Here is a 25,479-nt window from a genome sequence, read left to right as displayed (position 1 = left end):
CTTCAGGGTCTATCAAAACTAAGAACCTAACAGAAGTCTCCACAAAAGTATCCAGTAAATCTGCCCTTCAGCTTCTCACAACAATATTCCAGGCCATTTGCTCACATCAAAGTCTAAACCTGTGAGCCTCACATTTCTTAATGTGGCAGAAAAGGGCACTGGGAAAAACATCGTCCAAAACAGCCCCCCACAAAATCCTGCCCACTATGCACTTTAAAGAGCCACTAGAAGATGGACTGTCTCCATCACCAACATGACAGTGAAACCATCCAGTCTCCTGTCCTCCCCCTGCTGACTTACGAAATTTGTTCTTCTAAACAAAGAAATCTCCAGCATAGTGAAAAGAAAACCCACAAACTGGGAAAAGATTTTAGTGAACTCTCTCTCAGACAAGGGACTCTTGTCTAAAACATATAAAGAATTAAAAAAACTCAGACCTTCAAAATTCAAAGATCCAATCCAAAAATGGGCATCTGAGATGAATACGCAATTCTCAGATGAAGAAATGCAAATGGCAAATAAATACATGAAAAAATGCTCATCATCATTGGTCATTAGAGAAATGCAAATTAAAACCACACTGAGATACCATCTCACTCCTGAAAGAATGGCCAGGATCAAGAAAACCAACAACAACAAATGCTGGAGAGGCTGTGGGGAAAAAGGAACTCTCCTGCACTGTTGGTGGGAGTGTAGACTGGTACAGCCTTTGTGGAGGTCTATCTGGAGGTTTCTCAAAAAGTTGGGATTGGAAATCCCATTTATTCCAGCTATTCCACTTCTAGGCATATTCCCAGAAGAACTGAAAGCATCATACCACAGGGATATATGTGCACCTATGTTTATAGCAGCACAATTTGTAATTGCCAGATCTTGGAAACAACCCAAGTGTCCATCAACTGAGGAATGGATAAAAAAGTTGTGGTATTTCTATACAATGGAGTATTATTCAGCTATAAAGAAGGATCGCATTAAGATATTTATCAATAAATGGGCACAGCTTGAGACCATACTCATAAGTGAAATAAATCAATCTCGCATGTATGAATACCGAATAGTTTCCCTAATGTAAGTAATGATTCAAATATATAAAAATATGTGATAATCATGATTCCCCATTATGTGGCCTTGAAGCCTTATAAAATTTTCACTTATTAATTAGAAAGGCTTTACTCTGGGCTTTTTGATATGGAAATATTTGAAGCTATAGTATATGAAGTTTTATCCAAATATTTTAAGGAAAAAGACAGACACTATGGTAACTACTATTCTTTAAAAAAATTATTTAGCTATTTCTTATGTTTATTTTAATTAAGGGAAAAACTTAAAAAATTAGGATATATAGTAGTAACTCTTTTTGATCTCCTATTAACTTGTTTTGAAGTCCTGTAATACTCCCAAGATCTTGTTTTGACTGATTAGACTCTGTTCCATTCTGTGCGATAGTAGCAAGTTTGAAGGTATAGGCAACTACTTTGAAGGCAATAAGATTCACAAAGATGCCCATTCTGGTTTGACTATTGTCTCCTTTGGAAGTCCTGTAATGTTCACAATGCCTAAGTTTTATTGGTCTTGTTCTCCACTGTTTTGTCCGGCTTTATAATATCTAATGAGATGGACAATTCCTTTTAAGGAAACAAGAGACAATGTTGATAACCATTGTTGATGACCTTGTACTCTGTTCTACATCATGTGTTATGTCTATCCTTGGTTTTGACTTACAGCTTTGTTTTGCCATATTTGACTTTATTCTCTCCCCCCAAAAAAAGTAATAAGAACTAAGGAGTAATAAAATCCAAAATGTGTAAATTTTGTTATAAAAAAGAGAGGGAGGGGAAAAAAAAGAGCTCTAACGGATATAACAACAAGTGTGTTTAGGGATGTTAAATAGCTGACTATATTAATGTTTTTGGATCATTGAACACAGCTGTTTGCAGTCTCTCCATTTGAATGTCTACTTTGTATTCTTTGATACTGTGATTTGAGCAACTATTTCCAAGATGATATTATGTAATCTATTAACAGGTGATTTCTTACTGTTATGTTTTTTTTTTTTTGTAGTTCTGTATTATGTGTAACCTTACACTGCTTTGTTTTGTTTTGTGTTTTTCTCTTTTTCCTCTTAAATAAAAAAAAAAAAAAAAAAAACAAAGACTATGAGGGTCAACAGCTCTTGCACTGCCAGCCCATCACCACACAAAAGCCAAGGGTAATTCTTCTGGTTGAGGGTAAGCCTATTTCATTTCTCCTCACACCGGTGCCGCTTATTCCCCCCTTGTCAACATTCTCAGGAAGCACAGTTCATCTTCAGTATCTACGGTAAGCGTTTGCAGCCACCCTTCTATGCCTACTCAACAGCACACACCTGGGGATTCCCCAAAGCCCCATTCCCCTCCTGGATGGGAGTTCCTTCTTAAGCTTTGAGCAACACCTTCCAAATTCCTCCTTTCCTCCGTACACATTGTACCCTTCTTCTTCTCCTTGCTCTCTCCGCTGTCTCACCTTTATCTTGGTCCATGAGACCTTTTCCCATTCACAGCCCTACCTCAGACTATGCCACTCAGCTTACCTGCACAGTCTCCTCCCAAAACTTCAGTCACAGTTTCCCTATATTTACCCAGGTTTTCAACCACAACCTCAACCAGGCTTTACCTCTAAACAGGGAAATGCTCCTTTATGTTAGTGATATCTTAATCTGCAGCCCTATTATCTAAGGCTGTCACTCAGACACATCTCTCCTTGTTTCCTTTTATCTTCCTGAAGATATTGCACCTCAGCTTCCAAAGCACAATTAGTGCAGACTACCATTCACTACCTGAGGCTCCACCTTACCTTCACTTTATGGGCCAACACAACTGATCACAAAGCTCTCATCTAACTAACTGCCCTACCCACAAATAAATATTGCTCTCTTCCCTCAACCTAGCTGGATTTTTCTGCCTCTTAATTCTCAAATTCAGCTTCTTAGCCAGACCTCTTCATATCACCTCCTAAAAAACACCAGTTTACTCATACTTTCCCCAGATTAGGATTCCAATTACTTCCCCAAGACCACTTCACAAAAGACAAAACACTCATCCTTAACCCAAATACTTACCCTGGAATCCTCCCAGGTTTCTCAGCAGCCACATAAAAATTCTTATAGAGACAGCCTCTCTATCAAGAAAGATGGTTGTCCTCCTCTGCCTTCCTCATTGAGCCTTGTGACCCTAAAAGACAATCTAACTGGAAAACCAGTCAAACATACTCTCTCACCCAAACTCTAAAAGACTCCAATTACCCCCACTCTACTCTTGTTCTCAGATTTCAGCCACTAAACTCCACTGTTCCTGGCCATACTTATTACCTCAGTTCTCTTCCATATATGAACCCTGTCAAAGCAACTCACAGACAAATCTTTCTCCACAAATGTTTGTCCCTTTCTTCTCCCCTTCTCCAACTCATTCCCTAGAAAATTACTCCCAGTCACTGCAAGCCATTCAAGGCCTCCTATGAGCATACACTGACTGTCTCCTTCCCCAGACTTTACACTCAATATTTCCCTCCCTTTCTTTCCTGGCCAAGAGGTTCAGCTCAAATACCTTAAAAAGACCACTCTTTAAACAACACAGGAGAGACCCTAAATGGTCCTCCTTATCATCCCTGTTCCTGCTGTCCTGCCCATCCTGGCCTGACTTCTCTGTGCCTCATTCTTGCGAGTTTCTCCCAGAAAGCTACCTGTCTTCCTCAGGACTAACTTGCTCTCTGAATTCACTCACTGCACTCTCTCCTTCAAACTTGAATTAACATTATTTGCTAGACTTCAACTTCATTTCTGAAATAATCACTGACCTCTGGCTCAAGGATACCTTCATCGAATTCACTCCAAACCAGATTAGCTTCTACTCTCTATTTATTAACCCAGCCAGAGTAACAAACAATGACTTTTGTCAGGCTGGTCAGTTAATTCCCTTTTGACAAGAATCAAAATAGCCATCACTACTGGCACCATACCAACCAAACCAAGTTTCCATTCACCATCTCTCAGCTCTCTCCAAAGAGATATCTATCAAACTCTACAACATTTAAGATCAAACTAACTACATAACCACAGTGCTCCTAACACCAAAGTGACTTTCCAGGTTTAGATTCAACCCTCAATTCCCAACTTTGCTGCACAGAGACCCGCTACTGCCCAGAACTTAACCCAAATTCCCTAACTGCCCAGTCATCCACTTGCTAGATTAAACATCCCTTCCCTTCCAACCCACCATTTCTCCTCTCTCTCTCTCTCTCTCTCTCTCTCTCTCTCTCTCTCTCTCTCTCTTCCTCTCTCTCTCTTTGTCTCTCTCTCTCTGTCTTTGTCTCTCTCTGTCTCTTTGTCTCTCTCTCTTTGTCTCTGTCTCTCTCTGTCTCTCACTGTCTCTCTCTCTCTCTCTCTCTCTCTCTCTCTCTCTCTCTCTCTCACTCATTAACCTGCAAGAATAAATTGACTCACTGGTTACCATTGTGTTCCCAAACCACCAAGGCCTAAACTTGCTAACCACAGAAAAAGGTGAGTTCTGTACCTATCTTCAGTAGGCCTGCTCTGTCTTCATCCAGAAGTTTATACCCATATGAAGTAGTATCAATAGGCTACATGGTCAATCTGATTACCTACAAAGCAGATCTCATCCTGGGCCCTTTTTGGCTGCCTCACAACTTCCTGGAGCTTGCCCCCTGGATCATACCCTTTCTTGGGCCCATTGTTTCAGTACATCTCCTAATAACATTTGCCTCTTGCTGCAGTGTGCCAGTATTGTGGTAGTACAGAGAATGAAAAATTACTCAGAGTTGAAATTCAGCTTTAGCTCCAAGAAATCCAGATGGACTGCTCCACCAGCAGTCATCAGCATGAGAAAGTTTCAGGAAAATAGTGCAGATCTGAGAAACCCCTGGCCTTTTATTTGTAATCCCAGGCATGAGAACAAAAGTACAGAAGAAAAAAATTTTTATAGTAAAAGGAAAGAACAGGATGGTGAGGCTAAGCAACTTTATTTGGGGTGTGAGGAACACGGTGGTTAGAATAAACATTTCCAGGACTAACATTGTTTCTAGTTCTGTTTCTATTGTCCTAATGATCATCTCTAATCATTAACCATGTGTTCCAGGAGCTCTGCTCTGTTGCTTCAGGATTCCCATCAGTTTTTCATGCATTTGAGTCAGTCTTCCAGCCATGGTCTCCCAACAGCCCCTTGTCTCTTTCAGATCCTGTCTAGCTTCAACCAAACACAGATGTCACACTTCATTTTTCAAGTGACCATTGCCATATTTCACCCATTGTCCCTACTGTCCCCACAACTTTGCCTTATTCAGTTTTCAGCTTGATGGAGACCAATAACCCCATACCCACCCGCTTACCTCATTTTTTCTACTATCCCTAACACTCAGGAGATTATAACCCTCCACAGACTCCCCACATTCTCAAGCCTGAAAACAATCACCACTCATTCCTACATCCTACAGCCCACTGACTGAGCTTGGAAAAAATGACTGCTCTGCTAGGATACAATTCACCCAGCCTAACTGCTAGGTCACATCACCCATTGCCAAAGCCACAAACTCAGCCATTATCACTCCCCCTATAACACACCCCCTTCTCCACACCTCATATAAACCTGTCCCACTATCCATCCCTAACCCTGTTGTAGAAAAGACTCAGCTCAATAAGCCAGTCCTTTAGAGTTATTCCACGAGATCTGACTCAGAAACCCCAAATTCAATACTGGCTGTGTTCTTCACTGGATTGTTACCATTCACCTATTAACACCTCCATAGATGTCTGACCTAAAGGCCAGTGCCATGTACACATGCATGTTTATGTCTCTATATCACTGCTCTGACATTTCCGTCTGTCTTTCTGAACAGATCTCTTTGTCTTCTTTGCTCACTAATTTGCATGCACCCTGTCTCTTAAAAATAGGTTCCATACTTTTAGCTCTACAATGGCCCAGATTCCACTGATATAGGACTTAATAAGACAGGAGATATAATTTTATTAGACAAGAAGGAGAGTAGACTCAAATGGAATTGGAGAGCTCAAAATTAAGTCTCCTGCGTAACCACCTACTAGGGATCATTTGAAAATATCTACTAGTCGCCTTTTATCTGTCTGGGACCTTCCCAGGGGATGACAAGGCATCCCATAAGCACAAAGGCATGGGTACAGTGTTTGGGTTCTGCAAGAAATGGAAAAACAATGGATCACACACACTAAGGGTCACCAAATTGGCTGCTGCCTGGCCATCCTAAACAAGCAGCTTTTACAGAAATAAAGAACAAAAAAACTCAAACTATGCAAGCTTACATTATATAACTTGTTTGCTTCTTGTCCTTACAGGACCTCATGTTTTTACCTTGGGGTGGGGGCAATGTTTCATGGCCTGCACTTTTTCCTATAACATTGTCTACTAGATGTGTCCGGGACAAAATGGAGTCAGTGTGGCTTCTACCGTACAGTATGAACACTGCAGATTGGACCCTGAAAAGTATCCTATAGCATAGATGTCATATAGCTTTTACAATGGCCCATGCTCACTATGGACTCCTTAAAAACTCCTAAACGGACTCCTTCATGGGTATCCTATGGAGGACTCCCTACTATGTCCAGGGTTTCATTTGTGCTCACTATGAGATGCAATTTGGATATTCTAGTGTCATATTAGGGGGCTCATCTGGGATTCCAAGATTAGATAGTCTATGCTTTCCTACGCTCCTTGCATTCACTTTATGGTTTTCTGTTGAAAGAAAAGAATTAGGATGTACTTCCCAATTAAAAATGATTAATATGGTCACCCAATTTAAAGTCTATATGGACAAGTTTTATTGATTCAGGCAGAGCTAACACAAGTAGAAAACAATGTTGGCATAGTATCTCCTCAATTCTTTTCAATTACATCCTTCCACTGATAAGAGTATGGTGTTCCCCCTGGAGCTCTTGGTTCTCAATTTCTGACAGTACTTAAACATATTTCTCCTTTTAGTCACCATAAGCATTAGAGGGAGAATTCCTGCCTTTCTATATACTGATTCCCTTTCTTAGTAAGCCAGGGCAAGAGATATATCTTATCTTACCTTCATCCTCTGATTACTGTTTCATGGATGAAAGTCAGATAACTAAAAAGCATTAGGTCAAGCACTTGTACTGGCTTTCTTTGTCTGGAGAGAAAACTTAAAGTTATGTCAGCAATGTAAGTTAGACTTGATGGTTCTAGTAATTCACAAGAATCCAGAGAAGAAATCCAAGGCTCAGTCTGAACAGACTTCAACCATCCACTCTCAGGTCAAACCAGTTTTTCCTTCAAATTTGGTCTTACCATCTTTCAAAGTGGGATCCTCTTCCCCGCTTCTTCTACAAGAGCAAAACAGAGGAGAATTTGACACTACAACAGTACAAATGCCCTTTTCCCTCATGGATCATAGACAGTTCAAGACTGCTTCATTTTTTAATTTATATATCACAGATAGATGCATTAATACATCTCTTGGGCTCATTCAGAATTTTAAGTTGGTGTAAAAGTTATACTACTTCTATTAAATCAAATTCTAAGTCTTTCTTTAAAAAATGCTGCTTTACAAGTAACCAAGATAAATTCAGAGATAAATTCTTCTTAGTTAAAAAATCCCACAGGTCACAGTACAACAAAGAAAGGGAGGGGGGAACTGAAAAAAATATCTGAGTGGGAGGTAAGGGGTACACAAAAAGACCAGCATGAGGCTAGGAGTTCAGCTCAGCAGGCATAAGTGCCTGCTTGGCAAACACCAGGTTGTTAGTTGGATCTCCAGCACAAACAAAAAAGAGAGAGAGAGAGAGAGAGAGAGAGAGAGAGAGAGAGAGAGACCAGCATGAGACCCAGATTGCCCTCCCTGCAAATGAAATTGCAGACATTTCCAGGCCTGTGTCCTTGTGGCCTAAAAAGAAACTCATTTCAAATTTTTAAACTGCTGTAAACTATCAGCTATGACACAGAGTGGCAAAAAAGTTTTCACCTTCCTAAAAAACTCAAAAAAAAAAAAAACTACAAATACACATCAAACCCCTTAAAATTCAAAAGAAGACAGCCAGTTAATAACGGCCTAGTAAAAATCCATCTCAAGGATCCCAAATCCTTTCTGAAACTAGAAAATGTCAGACAACCAGGAGGAGATGAAATGCTAGTGTACTGAAAATGCATTGCTGTGCTTAGGTTTTGTTTTCTTAAGGTTTAAGTATTTTTTACATGAAAAGAGGCACACAAGAGTGACTTAAACAATCAGCTCTAGTAAAACATGGTGTGCATTAGAAAGCATTGAGGATGATTAGTGCCCTGTGAGATCAGAAAATTTCCCAAACTAATGCTAGTCCATGAGGGCAAGGATTTTTCTAGGCAAAAGGAGTTCATCAGGCACAAGCAGTCAGAGAAAATCCAAGCACAGAAGAAATCAAGACAACCCAGTGAAGGACAAGATAACATGAAGTGAAGCCTGGGACTGAGGGATAACAAAAGCCATGACCTAGAATGGGGACACAATGTCTAAGACCAGGGCTCCGGTGATCTAATGAATAAGGGCCTCATGTTAAACTAGTGGGATCTCTCTGTCCCAGAATATGAAAAGGATATTACTCAGGACCACTTGGAGTATATGGGCAGACAGTCATAATTAGAATATAACTATTTGTCAACTCACTTTAAGACAAGGTGAAAAAAGTATACTAAGGACCTTTTAAAATTCAAGTGCCTACTAGATTGTCGTAGAAAGAAACCAGTTTGTAGGATAAAGAAGAATGCTCTCTTACTCTCACCCCTTATCTTCTTAAGCTAATCCTTGAATCTAGTACAGGCTACATTCCTTTCAAACCAGAGGTATAGTTTTCTTGTTGGGGGAGGGGGGTACTCCACAGTGCTTTAAGTCCTCATTAATTGAATATAGATGAGATAGTAAACAATTTCCAATCCAATCATTTTCTCTCCTTACTCTCAAGGTCATAATAGAACATGTTTATGGGCCCCTTGGTCTGTGAGATTACCAGTTTTAAGAACCAGAGGCATAAAAAGTATTTAGAGTACAGGTGAAAGTACTAAGGACCCATCCGTTGGAGCACAGAGAAGCTTACACAGTAATGTACCAAGCCATATCCTTAAAAGAAAGAGCAGGTCATACTAAATGAGCCCCCTTCCATGTCAAGGATGCTCAGGATTAGCAGAGACCTCAGGCTAACTGCAAAAGCCTTTAAGACCCTGTCTCTATTTTATTCTTTCATCTCTTGTAAATAGAGCCCAGCTTTGCCAATATCCCACCCAACTTCCTTCTATCCTGAACCCTAAAACTGTTACCAACTAGACCCCCACACTCATTGAAAGAAGGCCTCCATTTTCTTCTGTACTTAGACAGGGTCACAATATACCTTGGGAGACAGTGAGATCTATCCTCCTGGAGATTCTTTTAATCACAGCACCATCTTTTTTTGTAGGAATGGAGGAAATGCAGAGAAACCTTGTATATTCAAGTTCCTATACCCAAAGTCCTCCTTAATTGGCAAAAAATTATAAATGAGACATTACTAAATTTAGTTTAGACCTCAATGATCATCTATTCTGCATGAAGTTTCCACATAGTCCTTGTATAGATATTTCCTAAAAGAAAGAGGGGGTCAAATAGACAGTTTCATGAATGTCCTGAACAATCTTCTGCACCTCAACTCCTGCCTCTCCAAAATCCTCATCCCCTATAAAAATTTATTCACTTAGAATTGGCCTGGAACCTTTGGGTGTTCCTACCCTCATCTGGTTCCTTTTCCTAATTGGAGCTAAAGCAACTTCAAAAGAAATTGGGCAACTATAAAGATCATCCTGACCAATATGTACAGGACTACAAGAAATTGAACCAGTTGTAAGACCTCACATGGATAGATGTACAACTTCTCCCAAAGCAAACTTTAGCAGCAGAGGAAAGCGAGATAGTTGTAGATAAGGCATGTGGGAAGGGAATGAATATGGTCTGACTCACAGGAGAGGCAATCATGAGATATTTGGCCAGAAGATTAGAATCCCTATTGGACTTTGGTCTGCAGCCATAATCATTTATGAGTGGAACCTCCAAGTACTTATGAGAACTAGGCTAAGGAACACTTTTTATATTATATTACATATAAGTAGGGCTAAAACTAAAATGATTTATCTTCAATTGGCTTCCACTTACCAAGAGAAAAGAGAGACCCCTGCAAAACTGTGTTGTACCTAAGGGACACAATAGAAAAATACACTGCCATCAGGCCCAGAATAGTTGAGGAAGAGATCCTTATCAAGATAAACACCTTACTCAGTCACTCGCAGATGTCAGGGAAAACCTTCAGAAGGTGGCAATGGAGCCAGAGAAGACCATGAGTGATTTGGTCCAAACTTCTATAGCAGTAATTTATAGTTAAGACTTTGAGAGGGAAAGAAAAAGGATAAGTAATAGAGTGAGGCTCTTGGAGTTGATCATGTCTGACTCAGCTATTAGGAGGAACAACAAAGACCTGCTTTTGATGTGGCCAAAAAGGACACCTTAAGATATATTCTCAAACAGCAGGAGAGCCTCAAGCATGGAGGTCATGCCACTTCCACATCCACTGTCCCACCCTCAGACCCCTGACTTCCAGTGCAGAGGGAAATCCATGTTTGCACACACTGTCCCACCCTCAGGGAAACTACCCACCTCTTGGACCTCGTATTGCTGTTGATCTTTAAATACCATTCCGCCTCCCAGAACCTTGAACTGCCATGGATTCACTGTGCTGGGTTGATGTGAGACTCAGTAACCCCTCATCCAAACAGAAGACCTCAGCAGGATTCTGTCAGTGTGGTGATTTTGCCCCTGAAATAGAGGTCTTCAGTGGATAAACAGGAGCAGCAGTAGGATCCTTGCCAACTTGGCAAGAATGTAGGTGACTTCTTCCTCCATACACATAACATCAAGTGGACAGAGAACTGTACCAATAAGGCCTCCCCAACCTGAAAACCATTAAACTGGGCTTATGAAACACCAGTGACACAGTAGAGTCCCAGCCAAGACAAACACTTTAGACAAGGAGATCTGGTGACCTGAAATGACCTGAAGACAAAGTAAGAGCGGGAACTAAGCATTGATGTATATCAACACTCCTAGGCTAGTCAGTCTAGGACGAATATAGGACCCACCCAACAGGTCTTGCAGGAGGAATACAGGTGGCTGGTCCTACTCTTCATTGTGATACCCAGCAAATGGACAAATATCAACCATACAATATGACCCTAGGATACACACTACTCACAGTTGAGACTAGTGAGACTGAAAAAACAAATATTAGCTGAAACAGTAAAAAAGACAAAATTAAAAGGAAGATGTAATCTTATACATCTAGTCCATCAGGAGCAAGTACAGGGGAAATTGAAATAGAGGACTTTAAAAGCCATACATGTGAAATCTGTGAAAAAATAGCAAGTGAAATAAAGAAACACATCCAAGAGGCTATAGGGAATATCAAATTAGAAATATTTTCTCATGTAAAGACAGAAATAACAATCTTAGTAAAGGAGTGGCTCAACATATCTAAAGAAATAGATTTTAAAAATTACAGCATGGGAATCTGATTGAAACCTTGAAGAAACAATATAGAAAACAAGCAGAATGCATGAAACAAAGTAAAAGAGATATCCAAGAAATAAAAATTCTATTGAAAAATGGTAAAAATGTTTAAATGAAGCTAAGGATATAATTTCAGACCTTGAGAACAGGATTTAGCTAATGACCATGAAATTATATAAATTTTAAAAGTACAAAGCAGCATGAAATGATGATGCAGCAGCCTTAAAATGATGCCAAGAGAAACAATATAATACTAATAGACATCAATAAAGATGCAAGACTCAATGCAAATACATTGGTAAACTATTCACAGAAGTAATAGCACAAAATTTCCCAAACATGGAGAACAAATCTGATATACAGATACGTGATGCATATAGAATGCTAAACAGTCACAACAAACGTAAATCTACACCCAGACATACAATAATTAAGAACCAGACATACAGCATAAAAACAGAATATTAAAACCTTTTAGAGAAAAGACTGAGCTCATCTATCAAGGAAAGATCATTAGAATCATGGCAGACTTTTCAGCACAAACCCTCAAGTTAAGATGAGCTTGGAGTGAAGTATTTCAAGCCCTAAAAGAAAACAACTTTCAACCCAAATTCATGTACCCACAAAACTATCTTTCAACTTTAATGGAGAAACAAGATACTTCCATGACAAAGAATGAAGAAATTCATGTCCACCAAACCAACAGAAAGACATACTAGAGGTAAAAATGACCACAATTTCCAGATCAATAACAGAAAGAAACCACTAGATGAGCAAGCAATGAAACAAGGAGGAAAAGCAGAAAACTGACAACTGGAATATAACCTGGCAAAGTTGAGCCAGTACATATCAGTTATATCTATCAATCTAAATGCCCTCAATTCACCTATTAAAAGAAATAGATTGAAAGAATGGAATCAGAAATGGGATCCCAAAATATGCTATATATAAGAAATATATCTTACTCAAAAGCAAAATCATAAGTTAAAAGTCAAAGGATGGAAAACAGTATTCTGTGCAATAGGAACCCAGAAGAAAGCAGGGGTAGCTATTCTTCCTGCAGACAAAGTGAATTTCAAACCTAAAATGATTAAAAATGATAAAGAATGTCACTGTATACTTGTTAGTGGAAAACTTCAAGAGGAAGAATACAATTGTAAATACATATGTACCAAATACAGGAGCACCCAACTATATAAGACAAATAATAATGGACATGAAAAACCAGATACACAAGACCACAATCATAATAGGGGACCTTAATATTATTTAATATAGTTCTGACAATATTAGCCAAAGCAATCAGACAAGAAAGAGAAATAAAAGGAATAAAGATAGGAAATAAAGAATTTAAATTATCACTATTTGCAGATGACATGATACTCTATATAGAAGACCTAAAAAACTCCATTAAGACTACTAGAGGTAATAAACAAATTCAACAATGTAACTGGATACAATATTGTTATGGACTAGCTGAATTAAATCACTATGGTACTGAGCATAGATGTTCCACCTGAGGGAAGGTGTCAGCATAAACAGAGATGTGGGGAAGATGAGTGGGGCTTTGTGGGTTCTCCTATATTTTTGTTTGAGCCTTTGGTTCTCCTGGAGGAGCTCATCATGACTAGCCTCCCCAGTGTGAGTTCAACCACTGTCATCAGAGGAGCTTGGGATTTTTTGGTGAGAGTGGCTGTGGTTCACTTTGAGGGAGCTCTGGTTCTTATATTGAACATTATTTCCTGGTTCTAGAGGGGAAGACATGTGCCATTTAATCTCCAGGACAAACTTGTCATGCTGGCTTTCTGGCATGAACTCAACTGTTCTTATCAGAGGAGGTCAGGGTCTTGGTGTCACTGAGGATGGCTGTGGTACTTTTCAGGACAGCCATAGTCTTTGTTTTGAGTGTGACTTCTCAGCTCCAGAATAGAGCCCTCAACCTATCAGCAAAGCTCCTTCACCACACTATCATAGACTTTACAGTTTCCACCACTGGCCTTTGGACCTTCCCAGCACAGATCTTTAAGAGACTGGTGTGAGTATTTCTGGTGGGCTTTAGACTCCAGTTGGACTTGTGGGAGGCATTGTCGTGGGCTCTATGTATTCATCTGGAATTATATAGGAAATTTTTGTGGGATTCAGGGCCTTGGCTGAATATACTATGTCTTTAGTGCTGTGGACAGATTTCCTGCACTTTTCTTTGTTAACTCTGGGTAACCATCATATAAGATAATAAATTATATGTCCTCATTTTAATTATTCTCTTCACAACCCCTGACTACAACAGCACTCAAAACTTAACAGCATTCCTGTACACAAACAAAAAACTCACTGAGAGAGAAACTATGGAAATTTCACCTTTCACTACAACATCTAAAAATGGAGTACTTAGGAATCAACCTAACCAAGAAGGTAAAAGACCTATATGATTAAAACTATACTACTCTAACAAGGGAGGTTGAAGAACATAGTAGAAAATAAAAGGATGTTCCTTTCTTTCTTAGAAAGATCCAACATTGTGAAAATGGCCATACTCCCAAAACTGTCATACAGATTTAATGCAATGCCAATGAAAATACCATTAATATATATTATAGATTTGGATAACACATTCCTGAAATTCATTTGGAAACACAAGAAGCCAAGAAGAGTAAAGGAAATTCTAGAAAACAAAGGCAAAGTAAGAAGCATGTCAATTCCTGACTTGAAATTATATTACAAAGCTACCGTGATAAAATCAGCATGGTATTGGCTAAGAAATAGACCAGAGGGTCAGTGGTACAGATTTGAAGATGAAAATAGAACTACAAAGATACTTAGCCACTTTATATTTGACAAAGGGGCTAAACATGTTCACTGGAAGAAGGATAGCCTCTTTAATAAATGGTGTTGGAAACAGTGACTTTCCACATGCCAAAAATTGAAACTACACTCATGCACCAGGCACAAAACTAAAGTCAAAATGGATCAAAAACCTAAATTTTAAAATAAAAGCACTGAATCTATTGGAAGACAAGAGAGGTAGGAATCTCAGAGACCTAAGAGTAGTTAAACAAAATAAAACAAAAAACCACATGGGAACTACTTCAAAGCATCAACAACTGGGATCTCATATTACTACAAAGTGTTTACACTTCAAAAGAAATCACCAAGAAAATGAAAAGAAAACCCACAGAAGGGTAACATTAGGCTGCAGTCCCTCAGACAAAGGACTTATATCCAGAACATGCAAAGAATTGAAAAGCATCAAGCCCACCAAATTTAAAGACCTTCTCCAAAAAGGGACATCTGAAATGAACACACATTTCTCAGATGGAGATAGACATATGGCAAATAAATAAATAAAGCAATGTTCACCATCCCTGATCATCTGTGGAAGGCAAGTTAAAACAGCATTGAAATTTCAGCTCACTCCAGAAAGAATGGTTGCCATCAAGAAATCAACTGATAACAAATGTTGGCAAGGCTGTGGGAAAAACAAACGCTTCTCCACTGTTGGTGGGAGTGTAGACTGGTGCAACCACTATGCAAATCAGCATAGAGATTCCTCAAAAAACTAGGATTGGAAGTTGCGTTCAATCCAGCTATTTTATGCAGAAAAATCAAAAAGCCATGTCACAGAAATATATATGCACTCATGTTTATAGAAGCACAGTTTGTAAAGCTAAATCTTTGGAACAATCAAAATACCCATCAACTGCAGAATGGATGAAAAAGATGTTGTATATTTATACAATGGAATATTACTCAGCTATCAAAAATATGTTTTGAGGGTTTTATATGTAAATGGAAGCCACTTGAGACTATCTTCAGAAGTGAAACAAATCAAATGCATATCTGTAAATATCACATTGTCTCTCTAGTTTCAAACATAATAAAAACTGAAAGAGTAACAATATCTAGATGTATAACATATATTGTAATGAAGGAAGTGATGGAAAGTGCTCTTAAGCATATAACTGTATATATATTTAAGTGTGTAAGACAGAAAAGCATACTACTAATTTATTGTTGGTTTATCAAACAGAATGGTTTGTACTCTGGCATGATTTATGTGAGTGGCCCCAACCCTTATGCAATTCTACCAAATCTAGCATTTGTGATTGGTTCATTTTCTAGTGCTCAGACTGGTGGTGTAAGTGTTTCACTCACTCAGGGATGGATTCGAAGTACAATATATTAGTGGGAAGAAGATGTGTGTCTCTCTCTTGCCAATTCATGCTTTGCTATTTGCAGCCAGCCAAGAATAACAGCCCATCATGCTACCCTGCCACTTGGAGCCTACTGAGTATGGATTGAAACCTCCAAGAAATAAACCTTTCCTTCCCTAACTTTGGATGTTAGTTATTTTGTCTCAGCAAGAAGTAAAAAGTAAGACATACTCTCATTTTTTGATTGTCTGTCCATCTTTTATGCTTTGATTTTGTAACTTGAACAACTATTTCTAAGATGACAATATGTAATTTATCTCCTAGTGATTTTTTTTTTATCAGTACAAGGGATCGAACTCACAACCACCTGTTTGCAAGGCAGGTGCTTATGCCGCTGAGCTAAATCCCCAGCCCCTTCCTAGTGATTTCTTAGTGTTTTTTTAAATTCTGTATTATTACTACCCTTTTGTATGTTTTGCTTTTTTCTCTCTAAATATAAAAGGAAGATATATTCTCATAAATTAAGGCGGCCTGTTCCTAAACCTTGTTTTATTTGTCAAGGAAATCACTAGAAGAATTGCTACCCAAAACACTCCCAAGCACTACAGTTGGAGCCCATTACTGAACAGTGGCAGACCCTCAGCCACTGTTCCTCTGATGTCACTACATCTTGAAGCACCCTGTTGTATGACCCCCATGTCTGCAATAAGATGGCAGGTAGGAGGTAGACAGGTGAAAGAGGGTAATTATTTTAGCACATGTACCACAATTAGGGCTGCAAGACTACCTTCTATCAACACCTGAACTTGAGCAACAGCCTTGGGGCTTGTCCTAAGTGAAGCAGAAGTAAGAAAAAACTAATACTCAGGAAAAATCCCCTGCTTTAGACCAGAGAACATGTGTGTTAGATAGAGGACCTTGAACTATAGTAACCATTTCCCCCATTCGAACTTTATTCAAGATTCACACATAAAGACTGCATGTCATCATGTGATTAAAATGGTGAATTGTAGGAGAGCCATGCACACTGGACGCCCTCCAGATGATTCAGTACCCTGTCAATCACTTATGTAAATGATATTCAGAGCACTTCAATGAGAGGCACCAGGGGCTAGGGTATGTATTTTTTTGTGTATGTGTCTTTTTCTTTTTTATCGGTACCGGGGATCGAACTCTCGACTGCCTGCTTGCAAGGCAGGCACTTATGCCGCTGAGCTAAATCCCCAGCCCCAAGGGTATGTATTTTTAATTTCAAAACCATGATTTATTTTTTTTCCTTCCTACTCTTCTACCTTCCAAGCACCACTCTCCCCATTCATGCTACCTTTTTGTTTCTGCTGACATGAAGCTGCATTCCCTGAACACCCTTTTCTTGTCAACTTTAATACATGCAGCCGCTTTTTCTTTTACCATTGAATGTATATCTGAAATTATTTGCTCCAGGTACACCAGGATCTGAAAATCTATTATATAAGAACCCATCATGCATGGTATGATTCTTGGCAATACAGATACAACATATATAACAGAATCAAACAAAACAGAATAAAACTGAGCCCTACAAAACAATGAAAATGGCACAGAACTTCAAAACAAGATAATAGGGAATTAACAATGGCTACCATCTTCAGAAGGAGATCCCCAGTAGGTGCCACAATGTTTACTGTTTCAGTCTTTTATCTGTAAAAACAACTCCAATTATTTGTTCTATTTCTGATGTTGGTCAACTGAGAAAGGCAGAGAATTGCAAGATACAGGAGGAAACTAATGTGATAGAGACCTCTCTGATTAAGCTACAAATACACAAACTGGACTAAAAGTCTGAGTCTGTCCTAGGCCTAAGTGTCTTGCATGACAAGCCAGCAGTTGCCATGAGGGAACAAAATTCCCTATCCCACTGGTCTCAGTAGAGAGCTCTATGATTTGTGATGCTGTGAAGTCTCAGAAGGGAACACAGCATTTCAGCTGAGGACCACTTGACTCTGGTACAAAATTCCATATAAGTATTAACCCAAGGGAAAAATAAGTTTCCTATTGATCAATGACATAATGCCTTCGTTCTTGCCAGATCTTCCACATTAGAACTTCGTGGAACTAATACAGAGGTGTTCAGTGAGGGAGGAAAAAGAAAGGAGAAATGAAAATTTAATGCATCTACTGCAAACAGGCACTTTTTCATCCAGAGTTTAAAATGGTGCAGAATTTGTCAGCAGAGGAGCAACAATATGTACAGCTGATTCTCATTTTATAAAAGCAATATGGCATCAGTGTACCCCCTAGCAATTTGTTCAGAATGTTACAAGAAGTGCTTAAATTCAATCTGTGGTTCCTTAAGCAGGCATCTGAAACACTTAAAACTGGGAGAATGTGGGAGAAAAACTCAAAGGACCCCATAGCAGGGGAGAGATGGACTCTCATGAGATCTTTACCACATGAAATCTTGCTCAGTCAATGCTAAGCCAACTAAAAAGTGAACTGCTGACAGCTGTAGCTCCAATGATTAAAAAAACAAAAAGTAACCAGTGTACCATATGCTCCTTCTGAGGCACAGAATGCAAAATCTAGTGCCATCCTGGCTTGCTCTTCTCAGAAACAGGAAAAGTACATGCAATCTACTCTCAAAGCAAAGTAGATTTTCCCTGACCACTACCACCATCAGAGATATATGGGAAAAAATCATCTCATCTTGAACAGCCTGAAAGAAAGCTTCCCTGTGCAGCTCTGTCTAGGTACTTGCAGACTGTCAAGGAAACTGCTACCCAGGAAGAAGTTTGGGCATGCTTGCCTGCTTTCTGGTGGGCAGTTAATGAAATTTGAATAATGAAAATCACCACTTACATGTTTATGTGCTTTTTGAATTTAAATTGTTAAGTGTTCTTAAACAAAATTTGTCAGTAACAGTACTCAGAGTCTGCTTTTTTTTTTTGGCAGGACTCTTGGAGTGTGTTCTAGATACATATTTCTTGGCTCCTTATGATATCAAACATCCAGCAATGACATGTTTGCCTCCCACTCAATGTCTTCATTTTGATGTGCAATTTAAAAATCTTAATTTAGAGCAGACTCAGAAGAATAGAATGGGCCATGATCTCCATGGCTGTATAGACAAAGAAATGCTTTCTTTACAGGGACAACATGTACTATTGAGGAACAGACTCAGTACCCTGATGAAATGTATCAACAATTAGCTGGTTTGGTGAAAAAGACTTGAGTTATGGTTTCTGAGGATGGGGTTCCTGACCAGTCCTTTTCACACATTCTTCAAGGTCTTCATGAACATTTCATTTGTTTGTGGCAAAATTGCAAAGGCTCTGCACAGAAAAAATCCTAATATCCAAGCTGTGGATATTTTAGTCCCCCAGTTGGCCTATGCCAATGCTATCCAATATTGGCAACTAACGATTTATATAACAACTAAATTATATAAAACTAATTTGATGGGCCAGGTAATGGTTGATTTTGGCAAAAGGACTAAGGGTAATAAAGGTAATGTTAATATTTCCTTCATGGTAAAAGTGGACATTTTCATGAAAACTGTGAGGCCCCTACTCAACCTAGGAAGGAGGCAATGCTGCCGCCATAGCAGTTGAACAGGGTAAAGGTTCTGGCCAAGAAGACTCAGACCCTACACCTAGTCTTTGTCCTTACTGCATGAAAGGGAGGCACTGGGCTAATCACTGCCATTCTAAATATCATGATTGGATGCTTCTGAGGAGTAATAGGGTCCAGGCCTTGCCCTGGGCCCCACAAAACAGGGGAAATTAACAATGCCAATCAGGCTATTGCTCAGCTTTACTCAATTCTCACTTTTCAGTAACTTCAATAGCCATAGACATGGCTCCCAGAAGGGAAATTCTCAGTAGGGGAACAGTTCAAACCACAAGGCTAGATCTTTTTATAGCACAGAGAATGATCCTCATCGGAGGAGATAAGCCCACTCCTGTCTCTATGGGGTTAAAGAGCCCCCTCCATAGGGCATGATGGGATTCATTTTGTAAAGTTGGTTCAATCTTACAAGGAGTGACTACTCTCCTGAGCCTTATTGATCTTGCTTGTTGTCATGAAATTCAGGTTTTTCTCACTTTCATGATATTTGTATATTTGAACAAGGTAATTATATTGCACAATTGGTTTTCTTTTCTTTGGAGAAGACTTCCTTGTTAAATATATACAAATGAAAAGAAGATGGAGTTGGGGATATGGCAGATCAATAGGTAGCAAGGTAAAGAGCCTCTCTGAGATAAACAACTCAGAATCTAGAATTTAACATCATGGAGAAGACCAGATGAAAGGAGAGGGATTCTCACGACCCAGGAAGAAACAAAAAAGAAAAGGGGAAGAAAAGAAAAAGAAAAACATGGACAGAAGGCTGGAAACAGATGTGCTCACGCTGGAGCTGGTCCCACAGTGTGCTAGGCACTACTAGAGCCCAAGAACTCAACCATGAGGTTGTGTTGAAGTCAGGGGTTGGCGAGCCCAAGGACCCCAGTGGGGGGACCCATCACAACAGAGAACAGAGCTAGAGTGGAGATCTGCACCAACCCATGATGAGTGTTCAGAATTTGGTCCTCCCACTGGAGGAGGTGACCAGCTGAGTGACATTTTGGAGTCAGGCAGGACAGGCCTGAATGCACAACTGTAGTGGCTTCAGTTGGCCACTCCTGGCACAGAGCAGATTGGTGGGAATGGCTTTGACTGGGTCCCCCCTCCAATCCAAGATCCAATAGCCAGGGACAAAGTTGCCCTTGAAGCTGTCCCAGACCAGTTCCATCTGCATGGTATACACTAATGTCATGAAAACTCTCAGTAGTTTACTGGCTTAGAGAGCAGAGGCCAGCCTTCAGTGCCCCTGCTTGGCCCCTGCTTGTACCTCAGTGGACAACAGTACTCTGGGGAGGGCAGCAATCCCCAGCCAGCACACTTCAGAGTAATTGTAACCAATACAGAATGGGCCTGGGACCTCTACTATACACTTGTCTGGAAGAAACCAGGAATATGACAAGAGAAAGAAACAAAAAAAATGTCTCCAGCTTCCAACCTAAATAATATTGGTCCAGGAGAGGTAAACACAGAAGAGATAAAGGGCAGCATAACTGCAGTATTGGAAGCAGCATCAGCCGGCAGAAAGAAATATCTTTGTGACACTGTAGAAGAACTCAAAACAAAAATACCAATACAAAAAAAGAAAGATTAATAAAAGGAATGCTAAGCACATCTCAAGAAGATGTTGATGGAAGAATAGAGGAACGTAGAAAAAGGAAGGAAAGCTTTGATGAAGAATATTTTAAAAATCTAGAACACATGAAATGGATTCAAAGATTACCAGGAAATTAAAATCTCTATTAAAAGCTGGAAAAACTGCTTGAAAGAAACTAAAGATAGACTATCAAAACAGACAGGTTTTCAATGTGTGATCTTGAAAGGAGAGATCTCTTACAAATAACAAGGAAGTAACAATACAAAAGCTAGAGGATCTATAACTTAAGATTAAATTAATGTGAGTGAAGAATCAGGGGTAAACACAAGTGAAATACAAAGGCTATTCACAGAAATGATGAATGAAAACTCCCAAGCACAGATAAAGGAAATGATATTCACATACATAATGCATACAGAATTCCAGCCAGCTACAATCAAAACAGAACTACACCCAGATATAATAAAGGTCCCAGAAATTCAACCTAAGAACAGAATACTAAAAGCTGTCAGAGAAAAGAAACATATCATCAATAAAGGAAAACTCATTAAAATCACAGCAGACTTCTTGACACAAACCATCAAATCAAGAAGAGCCTGGAGTGAAGTATTTCAAGCCCGACAGAAAATAACCTCCAACTAAGATTGATGTACCTTGCAAAACTATCTCTCAAAATTGAGAAACAAGATGCTTCCATGGCAAAGAGGAACTGGGGAGTTCATGACCACCAATCCAGCTCTACAAAAAATAATGAAGGACATTCTAGAGAGAAAAATAAAGAAATCATGGTTTCAGGAACAGTAGCAGAAAGGCCTAATTGAATGAGGCAGCCAGTGAAATGAAGGAGAAAAGTAGACAACAATGGCAGAAAAATAGGATAGCAGAGATGAGCCAGAGAAGGTTGGCTATAATCACTAACATAGATGGCCTTCATACACTAACAAAAAGAAACACAAACAGAGTAGATCAGGAGATAGGGTCCAAAGAGATGCTCTATATAGGAAATACAATCAACCTGAACGTGAGTATTGGACTGAAAGTCAAAGATGAGAAAATATGGCATAAGCACCTGCCTTGCAAGCAGGCGGTCATGAGTTCGATCCTTGGTACCAATTAAAAAAATAAAAGAAAAAAAAGATGAGAAAATAATTCTCTATGTGACAGGAAACCACAGAGAAATAACAGAAGCTCACCCAGCAGTTGAAGATAGGTTGGAAAGGCATGACACTTTTGTGCAGTGGAGAACTACTCAGTTATAAGAAAGGAAAACCTTGAGGCTCTTGTAGGTAAATGGATACAACTTAAGATCAATCCTAGGAGTAAAAATGTTCAGAACCATTTAGGTAAATAACAGGTTGCTTCCCTAATCTAAAATTAAAAGAGTTAGTGGGATACAAAATGTACAATGCACACTGTGAAAGTGAAAGGGAAGGAACTGTCTAAAAAGGGAAGGAAGAAGACATTGTTAATATTGTATCATGACTTTAAACCCACATTGTTCTCAAAAAAGGGAAGGAAGAAGACATTGTTAATATTGTATGACTTTAAACCCACATTGTTCTCATCACTCTGTTTAGTTTGGCCATATTCTGTTCTAGTCTGTCTACTTATACTAGATTTGAGGGCACAGAGAGCTATTCCAAAAATAGCAGGCTGTACTACACTAACCATCCTTAATCCTATTACCTTAATCTGAGGCCCTGTATTACTTACACTGTATTATAATGACTGATCTTATTTGAATTTGGTTTGTTACATCAGAGTCTTGTCTTGACTGATTTTATTTGAATCAGTAATATTTGATAGTATCAAGTCTGAGAGTATAGGTAATTACTCTGAAGATGATAATATTCATTCAGATACCCATTCTGATTTGACTAATACCTGCTTTTGAAGTCCTGTAATGACTCAATATTTGTTTTTATTTATGTTGTTCTGTACTGCTATGTTCAATTTTACTGTGCCTGATGATATAGACAATTCTATTGAAGATAACAAGAGACATTATGGTAGCCATTGTATATCACCTTGTATTGTGTTTTTAAACACATACTATGTTGATCATTTAGTTTTGAAGGAACTCATTCTGTTTTCCTTCTCATTTGGTTTTATTCTTTTCAAAATAAATAAAAAAGAACAAGTGAAAAGAAAAGCAAAACCCTGATTTTAAATAAAAGGTCACCAAAAAGGAAACTTATTTTGCTCAATAGGTATCAGCAGGAAGCCCCATGTGTTTTATGAAAATTAATGGAAAATACCTGAGGAGCTCATAGACACAGGTGCAGATATTTCTGTAATTGCATTAAATCAATGGCCATATACATGACTAATTAAACCCATTCCCACATCCTTGGTGGGAGTGGCATCTCCATAATGTGTCTCATGAAATGCTTCTTCTACCTTATTAAGGACAAGATAACAACAGTATCTTTTCTTACCTTATGTGGCTCCTATCTCTGTCAATTTATGGAGTAGAGACTTGCTACAGAAATGGAAATTAATGATAACTAATGAGACAGGGTGTGATGCAGAACATATGATGAATAGAATGGTTTTTGAAATGGGAAAAGACTTAAAAGAAATCACTAAACCTATCACCTCTGTTCCTAAAAATAATAAATGTTGAATTTTGATGGGAACCATTGTAATTTCTCCTGCTAAAAGTGCTTTACCTTTACAATGGAAAACATATTCACCTATATGGGTTGCTCAATGATTCCTTAAATATAAGAAGCTGGTGCAATTTGATTACAAAACAATTGTAGTTGAAACATTTGGAACCCTCTGTTAGTCCCTGGAATACACCTACCTTTGTTATTCACAAAAAAAAAAAAAAACAGGTAAATGGACATTACTACAAGATCTAACAGTTGTAAATGCTTGCATCCTACCCATGGAGGCACTACAATCAGGACTGCTCAATCCAACCACAGTCCCAAGAGATTGGTCCCTTAATTATAATTTATTTTTAAATTTCTTTATAAATATTTCTTTTTATCTGTCAAATAAGTAGTGTTTTGCCTCTGCTGTCCCTAGTAAAAATTTTAAAGTACCAATGAAGCATTATCAGTGGGTAATACTACTTCAAAATATGAGAAATTGCCCCACCAACTGTCAGAGTTTTAAAGTACAAGACTTACGAAGAGTAAGACAAATCTTTCCTTTCACTTATACTATTATATGGATGGTATGCAATTGGCTGCACCTAATAGACAACAACTTTATGAAATTTTTGCTGAAACAAGATTATTATCATTTAGTCTCTTTATTGCCCCAGATAAGATTCAGTTATCTAGTCCTTATTATTTGGGAACACTAGTGATGATCCAAACTCTAAGGCCACAAAATTACAAATCAGATATAATCATCTAAAGAGTTTAACTGATTTTCCAAAATTATTAGGAGACATAAGTTGGATATGATCAACATTGGGTATTGTTACCTATAAATTCAAAAATCTATATAATACCTTACAAAATGATAGAATACTAAGGAGTGCAGAAAGAGCCTCTCTGAGATTTGCTGTTCAGACACTGAAATATAGCAATGCAAGGAAGAGAAGGAGAGAAGTGGGTCCCCTGAATCCAGGAAACATTTGCAGTGGAAACTTAGGCCCATGTGGAGACCAAAAAGATAAACTTCAATAAAGAAGAAGGAGGTGGCAGCTCCTTGAATCAAGACTCACTGTTTGTGGCAATCATATAAGCCTCCATAACAGTTGCAGCAGTGCAACAGAGTGGATGCCATGGATTTCACTGGCTGGTGAGTGGGCACATTTAAACAGACTTCAGGAGATGGTGATTGACCAGGAGCTATCTTAAAGAGGGGCCAAGCTCAGAACTCAGAACAACTGTTGGCTCCATTCAGTGTTTCCCAGGTGAGTTCAAGTCTGCAGAAGATACAATGACTGTTGCAGGCTGAAGAGGTCTGGCCCAAGCCTGCTGGCTAGAAACCAGCCTCAACTTGAGGGACACAGGTTCACTGAGGTTATCCACAATTGCCATAAAGCCACTGCTGGCTTGTCGGGGTAAATCAGCACAGATCTGGACTTGTCTCCACATGTGGTCTACCAGGGACCATGCAGAAAAATCTTGAAGTAGACTTTTAATCCAGTTTTATTTTCTCCCTCTCTCCCTTTTCTTGTTTTGTTTCTTCATTATTTGATCTTGTTTATATATAAGTCTGAACATAGTTTCTAGTTGTGAGTGCGGTTGGTGTTCTATTCTAGTTTTTCTTTTTTCTCAATACAGGGTTTAGCTATGCAGTAAAGGCTGACCTTTAGCTCACTTTGTAACCCAGGCTGGTCTCAGATGTGCAATAATCTTCCAGCCACTCAAGTGCTGAGATTACAAATGTGCACCACCATATCTGGCTCTTTTTTCATTTCTTTCTCTTTCATTTCTGCCTTCTGCACCAGCTTCCCAAAGTTTTCATGATCCTTTTTTGTCCTCCAGCCTTGCTTTTAATCTCTTACACTTTTTCTAATTTTTTTATTTTTCCCATAGCTCCTTTTAAATTTTCTCCCCT

At 38.9% G+C, this 25,479-nt stretch overlaps 1 protein-coding gene across 1 annotated transcript in view; it reads right to left on the bottom strand.

The window, feature by feature from the left end:
• Window positions 1-24,725, bottom strand: part of LOC134474320 (neutrophil gelatinase-associated lipocalin-like) — a 76,640-nt gene extending 51,915 nt beyond the window's left edge. The window contains exon 1 of the mRNA XM_063241886.1: window positions 24,638-24,725. The gene's annotated coding sequence lies outside the window, so the exon portion shown is untranslated. The remainder of the gene's footprint in view (window positions 1-24,637) is intronic.
• Between the last annotated feature and the right edge of the window lie 754 nt (window positions 24,726-25,479).

This window comes from Cavia porcellus, unplaced genomic scaffold (assembly GCF_034190915.1).
Source record: "Cavia porcellus strain 051 isolate PalLab524CR breed Dunkin Hartley unplaced genomic scaffold, mCavPor4.1 scaffold_1, whole genome shotgun sequence".
Lineage (NCBI taxonomy): Eukaryota > Metazoa > Chordata > Mammalia > Rodentia > Caviidae > Cavia > Cavia porcellus.
This window is presented reverse-complemented; position numbering and strand designations above follow the sequence as displayed.